Source organism: Arachis ipaensis, chromosome B09 (genome assembly GCF_000816755.2).
Source record: "Arachis ipaensis cultivar K30076 chromosome B09, Araip1.1, whole genome shotgun sequence".
NCBI classification, from domain to species: domain Eukaryota; kingdom Viridiplantae; phylum Streptophyta; class Magnoliopsida; order Fabales; family Fabaceae; genus Arachis; species Arachis ipaensis.
In genome coordinates this window covers 27,183,868-27,200,570 of record NC_029793.2, presented here as the reverse complement: position 1 = coordinate 27,200,570, position 16,703 = coordinate 27,183,868, and positions in this window count along the sequence as shown.

The window sequence follows — 16,703 nt, the reverse complement described above, 5'->3', positions numbered from 1 at the left end:
GGAAAGAAAGAGCCATGAATTTTACATAATCAAAGTGTAATCACGATTGCGCGTACCAAGTTGCTCACGTTGCCAGGGATTGTTTGAGCCTGGACATCACAATTTCGTGCACCAGATGTGTTCAGGTTGCAGTTAAACCACTCATCAGAGAAGGTTTAAATGCTTCCATTCTTATGTGTCTAAGAGATGTTAGGCATAACAACTTTCACGATTCCCTTATAGGAACTGTGAAAACAAGTTTAGGACACGGTCCGGTCTATTTCAATTGCTTTCCCAACAAAACTGTGAGCTTGTTAGATCGAAACATCTTAGACTTACTCTTTCTCAACATCCGACTTCATGGCATTGACATGTAGGAAGGATCCATTCCTACAACTTTAATCTATAGGATTCAGTACAAGGTCATGAACACCTGTAACTCCAGAGTCCTTTTGAAAACAACCGACCGTGAGACAACTCTTTTGTCACAGACATGACCAAAGCAAACGTCACTATACCTCGCCTCATTAAATGGGATGAAATTGATCTCCCTGAATCTTGGGCGATAGAGCGTGCCATACCTACTCTACCCAGACAAGCCCCCCAACTACAACAAATTAAACAAGATGAGACTGGAAAAGTAGAAATCTTCTTTGACAGAAGAAACTCTTTTTCGTCAAGATCCGAAGCAGCATCTACTTACAGATCTGACTTCGCCTCCGCAAGAAGATCTTTTTCTATAAGATCTCATTCCTCTCTTCCTAATCCACAAATTAGGATGGCCAACCCAAAAATCAACCTTACAAGATTATAAACAAACTCTAGTATTCCTAGACCTGTTTACCAAAAAGAAGAGGATGTAGATGAACAGTCTATTCAATCCCCAACATATTCCTCCATGAATGATGATGTCAATGTTAACTAAAGATTTTATCATAGATAGGGAAGCCTTGCGAAGAAACGTCAACTCTGAAGAATGGAAACTTCAGAAGAGATGGTACTTGCAAACCTTTAAGGCTGATCAAATTGTATCTTTTAGGGAGTAATATTATCACTTCCTCAATCAAGCCAAGATGCACATTCCTTTCTTTGAATGGTTCCATGCTTATAGCATAAAAAATGATATAGACTACCCTTTTAAAGCAGATAATAGTACATCTAATTCTGCAAATGTTATTTCCACTTGGAAAATCCAGGAGGGGGAATTAGTTAAGTCAGAATTTCCCCCAACAGGAAAGTTCATCCTCACAAATAACCTGGATACGAAACAAACTTCTGTCATGGCCTCACCCTTCAAAACAAGAAATTTAGAAGAACCCATTGGGCCTAAAGATATCAAGAATATCATAGAAAAGACCAACTACACCAACAAATATCTCCAAACCTTAGGCTAGAAGCTCAGCTCCCCTAGTAACAGTACCCAGGATCCTCCAAAAACTCTAGAAAAACCCCTGTTTAAACCTTTTAAGATTAACCCAAAGATTAGAGAAAACCTCAAATCTTCTATCCTCAAACAAGATTCAGGTACCTATGAACTTGTACACAAAATAGATCAACTTTTCAGCCAAATGACTATCCCTGACACTCTGCAAACTACTAAATCATCCACAAGAGTTACTAGGCAATTTGCCAAGACGTCCATTAATGTTCTCCGTGAAGAGTCGCAAGACTCAAATAATGGATCAGATTCACCTGAAATCAACCCTATCATGACCACCTCCATTACAAAATGGAAAGGTCTTACTAAACGCCGTCAGCACTATCATCTCCAAAATACTGCTCCTGACCTAGCTTTGGAAGACAGAGAGCTAGGCTTCAACAGTTTCAATGAGAATAACGTCTATGAATGGAACATAGATGGAAAAATTGAGTACAACATCATGCATATGTTACAACATATCATAATGGTTTGTACGGCCTATCAAACTGCCCATGAAAGCTCTGAGGAAGCAATAGCAAATGTTATTGTATCAGGATTTTCAGGACAGCTTAAAGGTTGGTGGGATAATTATCTCACAAACGACGAAAAAGATGCCATCCTATCTGCAGTTAAAACCAATGATAATGGCGAACCTATTCTTAATGAGAATGGGAAAACCATCCCTCATGCTGTTAGTTCCTTGATTTTTACTATAGCAAACCATTTCATAGGCGACCCATCTTTGTGAAAAGATCGGTCTCCTGAACTTTTGTCCAATCTCAAATGCAAATCCCTGTCTGGTTTCAAGTGGTATAAAGATACCTTCCTAACCAGAGTCTTCACTAGAGAAGATAGCCAACAGTCATTCTGGAAAGGGAAGTTCTTGGCCGGACTCCCAAAATCCCTGGGAGATAAAGTTAGGGATAAAATCAGAAGCTTAACTCCAGATGGAATCATCCCATATAATTCTCTAAGTTATAGCCAATTAATTTCTTATGTCCAAAAAGTGGCTTTAAAAATTTGTCAGGATGACAAAATTCAAAGGCAACTAGTCCGAGAAAAGGCCCAAAACAAAAAAGATCTAGGTTCCTTCTGTGAACAATTTGGTCTACCTTTCTGTAGTAAAAAGAGAACAAAACAGTCTTACCTAAAAAACCGTTGGCTCGATCAAAACCCACGGCAATGGAAACCCATAAGGCACTATAAGCCTCCTCCTAGACAAAGAAAAGACAAAGACAAAGAACCTCACAAAGACCAAATTATCTGCTTCAATTGCAAAAAACCGGGCCACGTCAGTAAGTACTGTAGGCTCAAAAAGAGGATCAACAATCTCAACCTTGACTCTCAGATCAAGGAACAGATTAATAACCTCCTCCATGAAAGCTCTGAAGAAGAATCAAAACATGAATTCTCGGAGGACTTAAATATCATCCAGCATGATGATAACATATCCTCATTGTCAGATGAATATTTTGAGCTCAATGTCATCACACAAGAACAAGATCTTATTTTCTATGCCATAAACGCTATCTCTGACCCTGAACAGAGAAAGTACTACCTTCAGAAGCTCAAACAAACCTTAGAAACCAAAAATAAATCAAAAACCAAAGCCCTAGTTATCAAAAACAAGTACGATGTCAAACCTATTTTCAAAAAACTCGAAAAACAAGTTTCTAAACCTGTTACTATTCAAGACCTTCAGAATGAGATTAATATTCTCAAGAAAGAGATTCATCTTATCAAACAACAATAACAACAACAACACCAGAATTGTTTGTCTCATATTTTGGACAAAGATTCTGATACCACTGAGGAAGAGCCTTAGAATGATCAAAATCTTCAAAACCAAATTTTCCAAAATGAAGAGGAGAACCAAATTCTCCAACTCTCGAAGGATCCAGAAGATGAGATAGCAGAAATTCTGTGGTTAGTCAGTCAATTAACTGTCATGAAGTTCTATATCAACATCCGAATTGTCATCCAGGACTTTGTCTTAGATACCGTAGCCTTGTTCGATATAGGTGCAGATAAAAATTGTATTCTGGAAGGCTTAATCCCAACAAAATATTTTGAAAAAATGGGAGAGCGCCTAAGTACTGCTACCGGCGAACGTTTACAAATTAAGTACAGGCTCCCTGAGGCTGTCATCAAAAATGGTCTTTTATGGATAAAGACACCATTCCTCTTGTCCAAGATTTAAGAAATCAGGTCATTTTAGGAACGCCATTCATTATAGCTATTTTTCCTCTAATGATGTCATACGACGGTATCACTACCTATATAGGAGAAACTCCAACAACCTTCCAATTTGTTTCATCCCCTGCCCATAAAACCCTTAACCTACTCCAATTCAAAGCTAACCAAATTAACTTCTTGAAGGAAGAAGTCTCCTTCAAAACCATTGAAACCCAGTTACAAAAACCTCAAATCCAACAAAAGATAAAAACCCTTCTTCAACAAATGCAAGAAACAATATGTTCAGAATTGCCTCACGCATTCTGGAATAGAAAACAACATATTGTGGATCTTCCTTATGAAAAATACTTCAAAGAGATCCAGATTCCAACAAAGGCTAGACCCATACAAATGAATGAAGAACTTCTTCAATATTGTAAAAAGGAAATTATAGACCTTTTACACAAAAAACTTATTCGGCCAGTAAAAGTCCATGGTCTTGCTCGGCTTTTTATGTCAACAAACAAGCTGAGTTGGAAAGAGGCACACCTAGATTGGTTATTAATTATAAGCCTCTAAACCAAGCTCTCCGGTGGATTAGATATCCTATCCCAAACAAAAAGGATTTGCTAAATAGATTAAACTCAGCAAGCATTTTTTCAAAAATTCGATATGAAGTCTGGATATTGGCAAATCCAGATTAGCGAGGGTGATAGATACAAAACGGCATTCACAGTACCTTTCGGTCATTACGAATGGAATGTGATGCCTTTTGGTCTAAAAAATGCCCCATCCGTATTCCAAAAAAACATGAATGACATTTTCAATCCCTATTCAAGCTTTGCCATCGTCTATATAGACGACGTGCTAATTTTTTCCCAATCCTTGCATGATCATTTTAAACACGTAAAGACTTTTATGCACATCATCAAGCATAATGGTCTAGCTGTGTCCAAATAAAAAATTAGTTTATTCCAAACTAAAACCTGTTTCCTTGGTCACATGATCCACCAGGGAACTATTACACTCATTGACAGGGCTATCCAATTTGTGGATAAATTCCCTGATCACATTTTAGAAAGAAATCAACTCCAAAGGTTCCTTGGCTGCATAAACTATGTAGCAGATTTTATTCCAAATCTAAGCACCCTTATCAAACCTCTCCATGAGCGTCTAGGGAAAAAACCCCTCCTTGGACAGATACCCATACTAAGATCGTCAAAAAATTCAAACTCAGTGTCAAGGAACTACCTTGTCTTTACCTTCCTGTTCCACAGGCTTTCAAAATTGTTGAGACGGATGCGTCAGATCTGAGCTATGGTGGCATCCTAAAGCAAAAACTTAATAATAAAGAATGTATCATTGCATTTACATCCAAGCATTGGAATACCTCTCAACAAAATTATTCAACCATAAAAAAAGAGGTTTTGGCAATCGTTTTGTGTATTTCAAAATTCCAATCTGATTTATTAAACCAAAAATTTTTAGTCAGGGTAGATTGTAAATCTGTCAAAGATATTTTACAAAAAGATGTAAAAAATCTTGCATCTAAACATATTTTTGCCCGCTGGCAAGCAATTTTAAGTATTTTTTATTTTGAAATTGAATATATTCAAGGAATCTCAAACTCTCTCCCTGATTACCTTACTCGTGAATATTTGCGGGGAAAGCCACCACATGCATAAAAGGGCAATATTAGCCTCTGTAAGAGGCAGAGGTATCCGCCTAGCCCTACCAAGGCCAACTAAAAAATCAGGGTCAAGCACCCCAACTAGGTCATCTACCCAACAACCTACCCCAATAATCCAAGAACCAACTGAGTCATCTACTCAGATCACAAAAAATATAGTTGAGTCATCTACTCAACCTCCAAGCACCCAAACAGCAAAACAAACAAAGGCAGACTATGCTTTTCCAATCCAAACCTTGTTGGCCTTACAGGATGTAGGCCTTTCAAAACTTCACAAAAAATCTTAGGCTGATATATGTGACAGCTCAGATGATGATGAAATAGACTTAACCAAATTTTTGTCACAAATAGCAGCCCAAAAAACCATATGTAATGACCCAAAAGGTAAAGCAATTACCCAAACAAAACTACCCCAATCAATTTAAACCCAACCTCTAAACACCCAACCAAAACAACAATCCACATACATTTCAAAAAATAAATTCTCATCTGTCCTTCTAATGGAACTCGAATTCTGGGAAAAATCACCTTTTAAGGTAATCCCTAAAGTCTTTCCACAAGGATTCCATTTTAGACCAACAGCCATAAACAAAACCAGACAATTTTATGAATTCATACTAGTGGATTCAGATTCAGTCTTGGTCAAATACTACAGAGATCCCAAAGACACCGCCAACATAACCCATTCAACCATTCGAATTCTAAAAGTACTCACCCCTACTCAATTTGGCAAAAACCCAAATAATAATAAGAAATTTTCCCAACCTTTTGACCCAATAGGATATTCTTATTGGGATTATGTGGACGCCTGGACAAGAGTATTTTGGTTACAAAATAATCAGAATAGACATTCGTGGCTCATTTACTTCAAGAAAAATACCAATTATCATTTTCCAAACTAGTTTACCCAATTGTGGGATTATTTTGGCCCATTACCAGAGATCTTGCCCCCACCTGCCGATGAGGAGTTCAAAGTTTTCACCAAAAAATTTGATCAACAGGAAACAAGATCCCTGCTGATCTTCAATTCTTCTCTACATTCTCACTGGCCTGGGTATTCTCATGGCAATACAGGTATGGCAAATAGGAGCACCCAAAGGCACCAGCAATGCTTCAAAGAAATGCCTATGTTAAATGGTGGTCTCAGTTTGATGCAACCATGGCTCACCCGGACAAAGTTCGAAAATGGTTCAACAAACACCCCAAATTTGCCAAGCCATTTGATCATGAAGAGTCAATATTTCTCAGTCAAAAAGCCCAAATTGCTGCAGCCCTAGTAGGGGCCCAATCAAAAGAAACATTAGCAAAACATCTCCAGCAGATCATGCAGATGATAGAAGAAGACAAAGCACACAAAGAAGACCCTACTTCTTCAGCAGAATCCTCAAGTGATTATAATCAAAACGAAGATGATTGCTTTGGAATCAATCTGGGAGAAGATTAGGGAAGCATTTCAAAATTATGTAATATCAAGAATCTAAAAATCCAAAAAAAATGTCTTGTCCACACGCTTTGGAGGGACGTGCTCTACTTCTTCCTTCTTCTCCTCTAGAGCTTCCTTTTCAACTGGCTCCTCATTAACTTGTGCTTCCGTACTTGCCACTTGTCCCCTTATCAAGGTGATAGCCTTGCATTCCTCTCTTGAATTTGGAATTGTGTTACCAGGAAGGCTATTAGTGGTCCTCTGATCAATTTCATTAACTTTTGTGGCTAATTGACCCACTTGAATCTCCAAGTTCTTGATTGGTGCTCTGGTTTCCTGTCTAAAACTTGCCAATATTGCTTCCAAATCATTGTTCTGCTGGGGCTGAGAAGTTGCTTGCTGAGATGACTGAAACTGGTGGTTATTAAAACTATTTTGTTGAAAACCACCCTGAGAATTATCATTAAAATTTGGTGGCCTCTGAGGTTGCTCTCTCCATGCAACATTTGGATGATTTCTCCACCCCTGATTGTAGGTCTTAGAGTATGGATCATTATTGGGATTTCTAGGACCACTCCCCGTGTAATTGACCTATTCAGAATAAGATTGATCATAATCATATTTATTATTTTGCACAAGATTACCTGTCATGTCATAAAGGACTTCTTGAGGTGCATTCTGAGTGTTGACAGCCGAAACTTGCATTCAGCTCAGCTGTTGAGTAAGTAGATTTATTTGTTGAGACATAAGCTTGTTCTGAGCAACAAGAGCATTAATATCTTCCACTTCCAACACGCCTCTCTTCTGAGAGGTTTCAGAGTGTAAAGGATTCCTGTTGGAGGAATATAAGTATTGGTTGTTAGCAATCAACTCAATAAGCTCAATAGTCTACTCTGGTGTCTTCTTCATGTGCAAGGAACCACCTGCAGAATTATCCAAGCACATCTTGGACATTTCACATAAACCCTCATAAAAGATATCCAGCTGAGTCCATCTAGAGAACATGTCTAGAGGGCATTGCATAGTCAGTAGCTTGAATCTCTCCCAAGCTTCATAAAGGGTCTCACCCTCTTTTTGTCTGAAAGTCTGAACCTCCACCCTTAGCTTAGTAAGCTTTTGAGGTGGGAAAAATTTTGTAAGAAATCCAGTGACAACCTTGTCCCAAGTATCCAGACTCTCCTTGGGTTGAGAATCTAACCACAGTTTTGCTCTATCCCTCACAGTAAATGGGAAGAGCATGAGTTTGTACACCTCAGGATTCACTCCATTGGTCTTCATAGTATCACAAATCTGCAGAAAATTAGAAATAAATTGATTCGGGTCTTCTTGAGGAAGTCCATGATACTGACAATTTTGTTGCACAAGAGTGACAAGCTGAGGCTTCAGTTCAAAATTATTTGCAGCTATGGGAGGCACCACAATGCTTTTTCCATAAAGATCTGCATTAGGAGCAATGTAAGAGCCAAGCACTCTTCTAGGTTCCTCATTCCCATTCAGATTTGCCATATTGGCATTAGCAGCATTATTATGATCCATAGTGGATTCTGCAGCCTTGTAAAGTCTTGCTTGTTGCAAATGCCGCCTGAAAGTCCTTTTAGGTTCAGGATCAAAGTCTAAAAGAGGTTCTTTGTCTCTGTTCCTGCTCATAAACAGACAGAAGACAAGAAAAGGTGGGATTCTCTACGTCAGAGTGCAGAAAATTCCCGGTGAGGTAACCTGTGTAAAATAATAAAATAAATAACTAACTAATTAAGATAAGCAAATTTCAAAAATTATAAATAATATTAAGCTAAAAATTTCGAAATAAATAAATAAAAAATGAAACAAGAAAATTAAAGCGACAACACCAAACTTAATTTCAGAAATTAAGGAAAAATAAATATATGATGCAATAAATAGGTATATATTTATATATAAATTTTTTTATTAAAGACAAAAATAAAATAAAACTAATAAAATATAAAAAGATAAAAATTAATGAAAAGAAATAAAATGAAAATAAAAGAAAATAAAAATAAAAAGGAAAAATAAAAAAAATAAAACGACCTAAAGTTTTGAAAAGAAAAAAAATAAAAGGAAGTGAAATCAACAGTGGGACAGGGAAACCAAAACGAAAAGCAAGGAAAAAAAACAAAGAAAAAAATGAAAATAGAGCACCGGGTCGTACCAAGTAATACCTCAGGTGAGTGAGGGTCGATCCCACGAGGATTGATGGATTAAGCAACAATGGTTAAATGATTTACTTAGTTAGACAAACAGAAAATGGTGTTTGAGAATTCAAAAGCATGAAACAATAAATTCAATAAATCAGAAAGCAAGCAGTAAACAAGTAGTGAATAATATATGGAGAAACAGTTAAAGCTTCAGAGGTATCTATTTTTCGAATTGACTTTTCTTACTAACTATGTTAATCATGCAAGATTCAATTCATGGCAAACTATATATGACTAAGCTCTAATTCCTTAGACCTTCTTAGTTTACTCTAACTTTCATCAACCGCCAATTCCTTGGTCACTTAATTCCAATTAGAGGATGAAGTTCAATTCTAGTTTATGTGCCATAGAAACTCTAATTACCCAAATATAAAAGGATTATAGGTCACGTATCCCGTTAAATCCAGATAATTAGAAGTTTAGGAGAAATTGTTTTCAAGCTGTTGTTCAAGTAAAGAGTTTTTCCAAGTTATACAAGAACTCAATTAAAACAAGGGTCATACTTCCGTTCCACCCAAATTCATAAGATAAAGAACGAAAACAATTCTTGAAATAGAAATCAATACATGAATTAAAATAGAAAAATAATAGTATTAATCCATACAATAGATAGAGCTCCTAACCTTAACAGTGGAGGTTTAGTTGCTCATGGTTCAGAGAGAAAATAAGGATTCTGAAAAACTGTAAATTGTGGAATGAGGTAGAAGAGAAGAGATTGAAGATTCCTTTTATATCTAATCTTAATTAATGTAAAATATATTTTCTAAAACTACATAATATCTTTTCCTATTTGTAATTAAAATAAAAAATTTAATCAAAATTAAATCAAAAACAATCGTGCAGCATCAAGTAGATGGAAGGGGGACCACTGCTCCCTTTTTAACTGGCGCTTGTAATCATGTGCTTTTGGAGAATTTGTGGTTCTGGCGCCTAACTTGAGAAATTCCAAGTTAGGCGCCACCTTGACCGTACAGCTGGAAAAGAAGTGTATACTATTATATATTGTTGGAAAGCTCTGAAAGTTAGCTTTCCAATGTCACTAGAATCACGTCAATCGGATCTCTGTAGCTCGAGTTATTCAGGTTTGAGTATAGAGAGGTCAGGATTGACAGCATCATTCGCCTTCTTCTCTTTTTCTGCGAAAACTCCATCAAATCCAGCCGAATGCTACCTAAAATAAACATAATTGCACACGACTCAAAGCAGCATCCATAGTGACTAAAAGATAATTAATTCTTTATTAAACTCAACAAATTGAATGCAAATTGACTAGGAAAAGATAGGAAAGATGCTCACGTATCACTTGTACTGTAGAAATAGTACCGGTTAGCATAACATGTACTGTAGAAACAGTAGAATCTAGGTCTATAAAAGGAAACCTCAGCAACATTCTGAGGCAGAGTTTTTAGAAATACAATATTAGAGAGAGAAGTTAGAGAGAGAGGCTCTGAGAATCCTTAGTAAGCCTTTTACTCCTTCTTTCTTCAAGTTTCCTTTCTTCAAGTTTTCTTCAATCCAATTCAATAAATATTTTCCAGCTCTTCAATTTCGTATTCTTCATTTAAGCTTTTTACATTTGCATATGTGTGCAGAATACCGCCACATCTAACTTCATACTAACTTGCATATGCTATATATATAATACATATAAAAGTTCATAAAAAAATTTTAATTTAAAAATTTATAGAGACAGAACAGATAGTCGGTTAGAGTACAAAATTTTATTATCCATAGATAGTAATAAAACGGTTTTTTTTATAGAATATAATAAGGTAGAACATGGTTAAATAGTGATAAAACTCATCTCTACCCATTCCATTGCCATCTTTACTCAAGCTAAGCAAATCAATTTTCTAAAAGGTTTAGTTTTAGGTTCTATTTATTTCTCTCTTATTTCGTTGCTTTCTTCGTCTAGAGTGTACACCCTACCACACTTAATCGTATGCTTAAGTTATAAGACTGAGGTGATGAGTATTATGACCTGTAAAAGTAAAATTATATATAATATAGTTGAAAGAAAATTTTAATCAAGGAGCCTTTGAAGAAAAGTTAAAACAAAACGTTAAACCAAAAAGCGCAACACTCACGTAAACGTTAGCGTAACCGAAGTAAGGTAAGAGTAAAACAAAACATGGGTATATACAATGGAGTTCCAAGATATAGATAACAAAGCTTCTGATCTGGCTCTTATGAGATGGGATAAGGTTATTACTCCCAAAAAATTTAGAGGTCTTGGAGTGAGAGATACGCATAGTGTTAACATCTCTCTGTTGTGGAAACTCGTTTGGCAACTGCTCAACAGATTGGCCAAGCTTTGGGTGGATTTATTAATTGCAAAATACAAGCCCAATATGCAGTCAATGGTTCATGTTAATTATAAGCGGCCATCTCATACATAGAGAAGCATCCAACAAGCTTTTATGGAATTGAAGGATGGTTTCGTGTGGTGTATGAGAGACACTAAGATTTCCTTTTGGTTTGATCGATGGTTACCTACTGGAAATCTTTGTGAGCAGGTATCTTATGTCCATATTTCAGACTTAAATCTCACTATCGCGAATGTTAGGAATAATGGTAGTTGGAATTTTTGTATTCTTTTCTCTCTGTGTACGGATGCAATGAAAGAAACGTTGCAGATGTTCAATCCTATATTTCTTTCAGGTGAAGAAGCGGGGTGGAGATGGGAATTGTGTAACACCCTACCACATAGAACTTTATGCTTAAGTCGTAAAGTTGAGGTGGTGAGGTATTACGACCTCTAAAATAGAATATATATATAAACCCAAAAGGCCCAAAACATAGCTTACAGAACCTATTTCTCCAAATCAACCTCTAAGAGGGACAAAACATAACATATATATACAGTGGAGATATATAACTATATACATGTGCATCTAAAACCCAAAATGAAACCCCAAACGGGTAAAGTTCTTTGCGTGCAGAAAGCTTTCAGTATGCCTTAGCGAGGTGCCTCATGTTCTGCATCTGAAAATCACAGGATATGCATGGGGTGAGAACCGGAGGTTCACAACATGGTAACGGTGCCCACATAACTAACATATAATGTCCTGGAAAAGCCAGATGTGATTCTAGAACTTCGATACTCAGTTTATAAAACCTAAAGAAAATAAATTGTAAACCATAAATAGGGCAGGTCATCTAAGGCTCTAAATCTTAACTAAACTATAACTGAAACCCTCCGTCGTCTACTTTCCACCAAAACCTTCAACTCCGGTGAAACTACACAGACAAGCAAGCAGACAATACAAACACAAGTAGAATACAGATACGGAAGGCAACAGATATAGCAGGTAAGCATAATAATCACATAAGCAAACCCAATTAATGCACAACCAAACAAAATAAGCATATGCATATGTATGCCTACCCTATGGCTGATGATATCATCTGTCGGTTATATAGCCAATCCGACTCGTCCTGGTAGCTAACCATGGACAGAAACACCCATTGCGGAGCAAGTGAGATTGAGCTACAATCCCTTTGCTACTACCCGTTTAACCTAGAGCGAGTGGAAGAACCACTACTACTGCTACTACCCAGGCGGGTGTTTAACAACTCAACCTGGAGCAAGTCGAATAATTCACTACTACTGCTACTACCCAGGCATCGTAATTACTGACCTGGAGCAAGAGGGATGAACCACAATCCTTGCTACTGTCCAGGTATCACAAACATACATTCATTCAATCTAAATCAATCATCATTATTATCAAATCTCAAACATTGACCCGGAGCAAGCAAGACGAACCACAATTCTTGCTACTACCCAGGTATCTCATTCCAGAATTCATTCAATCTCAAGCCAAACATTAAGTATAATTCATAATTATTTCATCATTAGTCATCCTCATTTATCATGTTCATTCGAAATTCTACAATTAACTTGGTTTTTCATACTTTTCTTTTCTCATCTCATACAACTTCATCACTGACCCGGAGCGAGTGGAGAACGCCACCGCATCTTACTTGGTGTCTCAATTTATTCCTGGCAACATATATATATATATATATATCACAATCAGTCATCATCATCTCAATTCAAACTCATTCATCATCATCTCATTATCATCATAACTCATTCAACAATTATACTTAAAAATCAATTCTCATTAACCTTCATTCCTTATAATCAGATCTCCCATTTCGTTCATTAACAATTCATATTCAAAATAAAATTCATTCTTTTCTAAATAAAGCAATCTCAAAACGTAATCATTTTCTTAATAACTCGAAATTAAATTATAAAATTCTTAAAAATCTAAATCTTTCTAAATAACCACTTCAAATGAAGCCTTCTATTTTCATAAAAATTTCGGCAACATCTCTTCTAAAACTTGGACTTTTCTCACCCTTCAAGGGTTCCAACCCCCAAACCAAACATCAACCCTCAACACATTAACAATCATTATTAATTTATACTCATCAGAATCATAATCCAACTCATACAAATTCATTCATCCTTTATACACACATTATATACCATAAACACAATCCATCAATAATTCATTCAGTTCATTCCTATCTTAAGGTCTTCTAGCCTAAGTTTTCACGTGACATTAAACGTTAACTATGAGAAACCAAAACCATACCTTGGCCGATTTCTTTTTAAGTCCAGAACACCTCAATTATACATCGTTCCTCAAGCTCCAAAGCTTCAACTCCTCACCAATTGAATTTTCAGCTCCCAGGATTTAATTCCAAGCTTCCAATATCCACCAATTTAACTCCAATTCAACAAGATACACGATCTAATTCATACAATATCACAATAATTAACATTGAGCTCACTAAATCACCAATTCACAAAGGTTAAGGTTTCCTTACCATTAACCACGAGTTAAATAGACAAAATCCGGTAATTATCCACTGCTAGAGTATCCCTAAACCATCAAAATCACAAAATCTCTCAATACTAAAACTTAAAATCATGAATTGAAGAAGGGAGAATTGGGTGAGAAAACGTGATTCTCTTACCAAATTGTTTGATGGCTTTTGTAGAGAATTTCGAGATGAACGCGTGGCCGCTGGCGGCTCGTCAATCGGAGCTCCGGAATGAAAGATATGTGAGATTGAAATTTTTCCAAGGGTTTGGAAAATCTCTTTTCTTCTCCCTGTTTGAGTTTAACGTGAATTGCCTTTGAGGGAGAGAGAAGATGGCTGAAGCCATTTTTATTAGGTGGTAATGGGCTGGGCCTTAGGCCCAATATGGGCCCAGTTCGCTCAGTTTGATCCATTCGGTTCAATCTTAGGCCAAATCCTTTAAAATTAGTGTCGAAATTCTTATTTTAATTAGCTCTACCTCATTAAAGTATAAAATTTCATTTTTAAATTTTTTTGGGTTAACAATTATATTGGTTAATTATTTATTAATTTTATGGTTTTACATCCTACGCCCCTAACAGAAATTTTTACCCTCGAAAATATCGTCCACCACACGAGTTCATGAGAATAGTTCTCCTTCTTAACTCAACGTATAGTAGCCCTAAGGTCTTCCTAATCTACGTGCATCCGCTGCCGCACTATGATTCGTTTATCTCTAAGAGTCTTGATCATTCGTTGAACGCAAATGAAAAGCATCACTAAACTCTGCAAGCTCTAACGGCAATACCCTACTTGGAACGATTCGGTTTGGTCTAAGTCTAATACTAAGTTTGACATTTCCAGTTTTGTGTTTTCACCCCTATCTTAGGCTATGAATGAATGCGGTATTCTCCAGTCACACACTGCTCTATAATTCTGGTTATTGCAATTACCTCAACCTTTAGCCGATCTCCGCAACGGCTTATCTCCTGCAACTTCTCCTTCTCAATCTAACGGTTCCAATGTAATGCTCATGAACATTTATACTATATATGTCAAGCAGGCATCCTAAATAGCATGTACGCACAGCCAGAGTATGCTCGGAAGCATAGTCAGTCCGTTCTTCAGGTTCTACAGGAACAAACTACTCTGATACCATATTATAACACCCTACCACACTGAATCTTATGCTTAAGTCATAAGACTGAGGTGGTGAGGTATTACGACCTATAAAAGTAAAACTATATATATAATATAGTTAAAAAAAATTTTATCAAGGAGCCTGGTGCACGAAATCACAATCGCACTTTCGCAATTCTGCACAACTAACCAGCAAGTGCACTGGGTCGTCCAAGTAGTACCTTACGTGAGTAAGGGTCGATCCCACGGAGATTATCGGCTTGAAGCAAGCTATGGTTATCTTGTAACTCTTAGTCAGGGTATCAATAATAATTCTCAGTTTTAATTGGAATGAGTAAAAGAACATGGATTAAATAATACTTGTTATGCAGTAATGGAGAACATGTTGAGGTTGTGGACATGCTCTGTCTTCTGAATTTCTGCTTTCCTACTATCTTCTTCTTCACGCACGCAGGTCTCCTTCCATGGCAAGCTGTATGTTGGTGGATCACTGTTGTCAATGGCTACCAGCCGTCCTCTCAGTGAAAAGGGTCCATGTACATGGCTAATCATCTGTCGGTTCTCACTAATGTTGGAATAGGATCCATCGATCCTTTTGCACAATGTCACTGCGCCCAGCATTCATGAGTTTAAAGTTCGTCACAGTCATCCCTTCCAGGATCCTACTCGGAATACCACAGACAAGGTTTAGACTTTTCGGATCTCAGGAATGCTGCCAATTGATTCTAGCTTATACCACAAAGACTCTGATCTCATGGATTTGAATGCTCTGTTGTCAGGAGAGGCAGTCAAACTCGTGAACCAAGAACCCAAGATATATACATTCAATCTAAGGTAGAACAGAAGTGGTTGTCAGGTACGCGTTCGTAGGTTGAGAATGGTGATAAGTGTCATGGATCATCACATTCGTCATGTTGAAGTATGAATGAATATATTAGAATAGAAACAAGCGTGATTGAATGAGAAATAGTAGTAATTGCATTAATCCATCGAGACACAGCAGAGCTCCTCACCCCCAACCATGGAGTTTAGAGACTCATGCCATAGAAGATACAAAATTCAGATGTGAAAATGTCATGGTGTCCATAGTAAGTCTCTAAAAGTAGTTTTTATACTAATCTAGTGACCTAGGTTTACAGAAAATGAGTAAACTAAGATAGATAGTGCAGAAATCCACTTCCAGGGCCCACTTGGTGTGTGTTTGGGCTGAGCATTGAAGCTTTCACGTACATAGGCTGTTCCTGGTGTGTAACTCCAGCTTTTGTGCCAGTTTGGGCATTTAACTCCAACTTTTATGCCAGTTCTGGCGTTTAACGCCAGAATAGGGTAGAGACTTGGCGTTAAACACCAATTTGCGTGATCTCGACTCGGGCAAAGTATGGACTATTATATATTGCTGGAAAGCCCAGGATGTCTACTTTTTAACGCAATTGAGAGCGCGCCAATTGGGATTCTATAGCTCTATAAAATTTATTTCGAGTATAGGGAGGTCAGAATCCAAGAGCATCTGCAGTCCTTTTTCAGCCTCTGAATCAGATTTTTGCTTAGGTCTCTCAATTTCAGCCAGAAAATACCTGAAATCATAGAAAAACACACAAACTCATAGTAAAATCCAGAAATTTGATTTTTGTATAAAAACTAATAAAAATATACAAAAAAGTAGCTAGATCCTACTAAAAACTATATGAAAATACCCCCAAAAAGCGTATAAAATATCCGCTCATCACAACACCAAACTTAAACTGTTGCTTGTCCTCAAGCAACTAGATAAATAAAATAGGATAGAAAGAAAATCAAGAGGTAATAACATCTCAGAGTTTTATATGAAGCTCAAATTCTCAT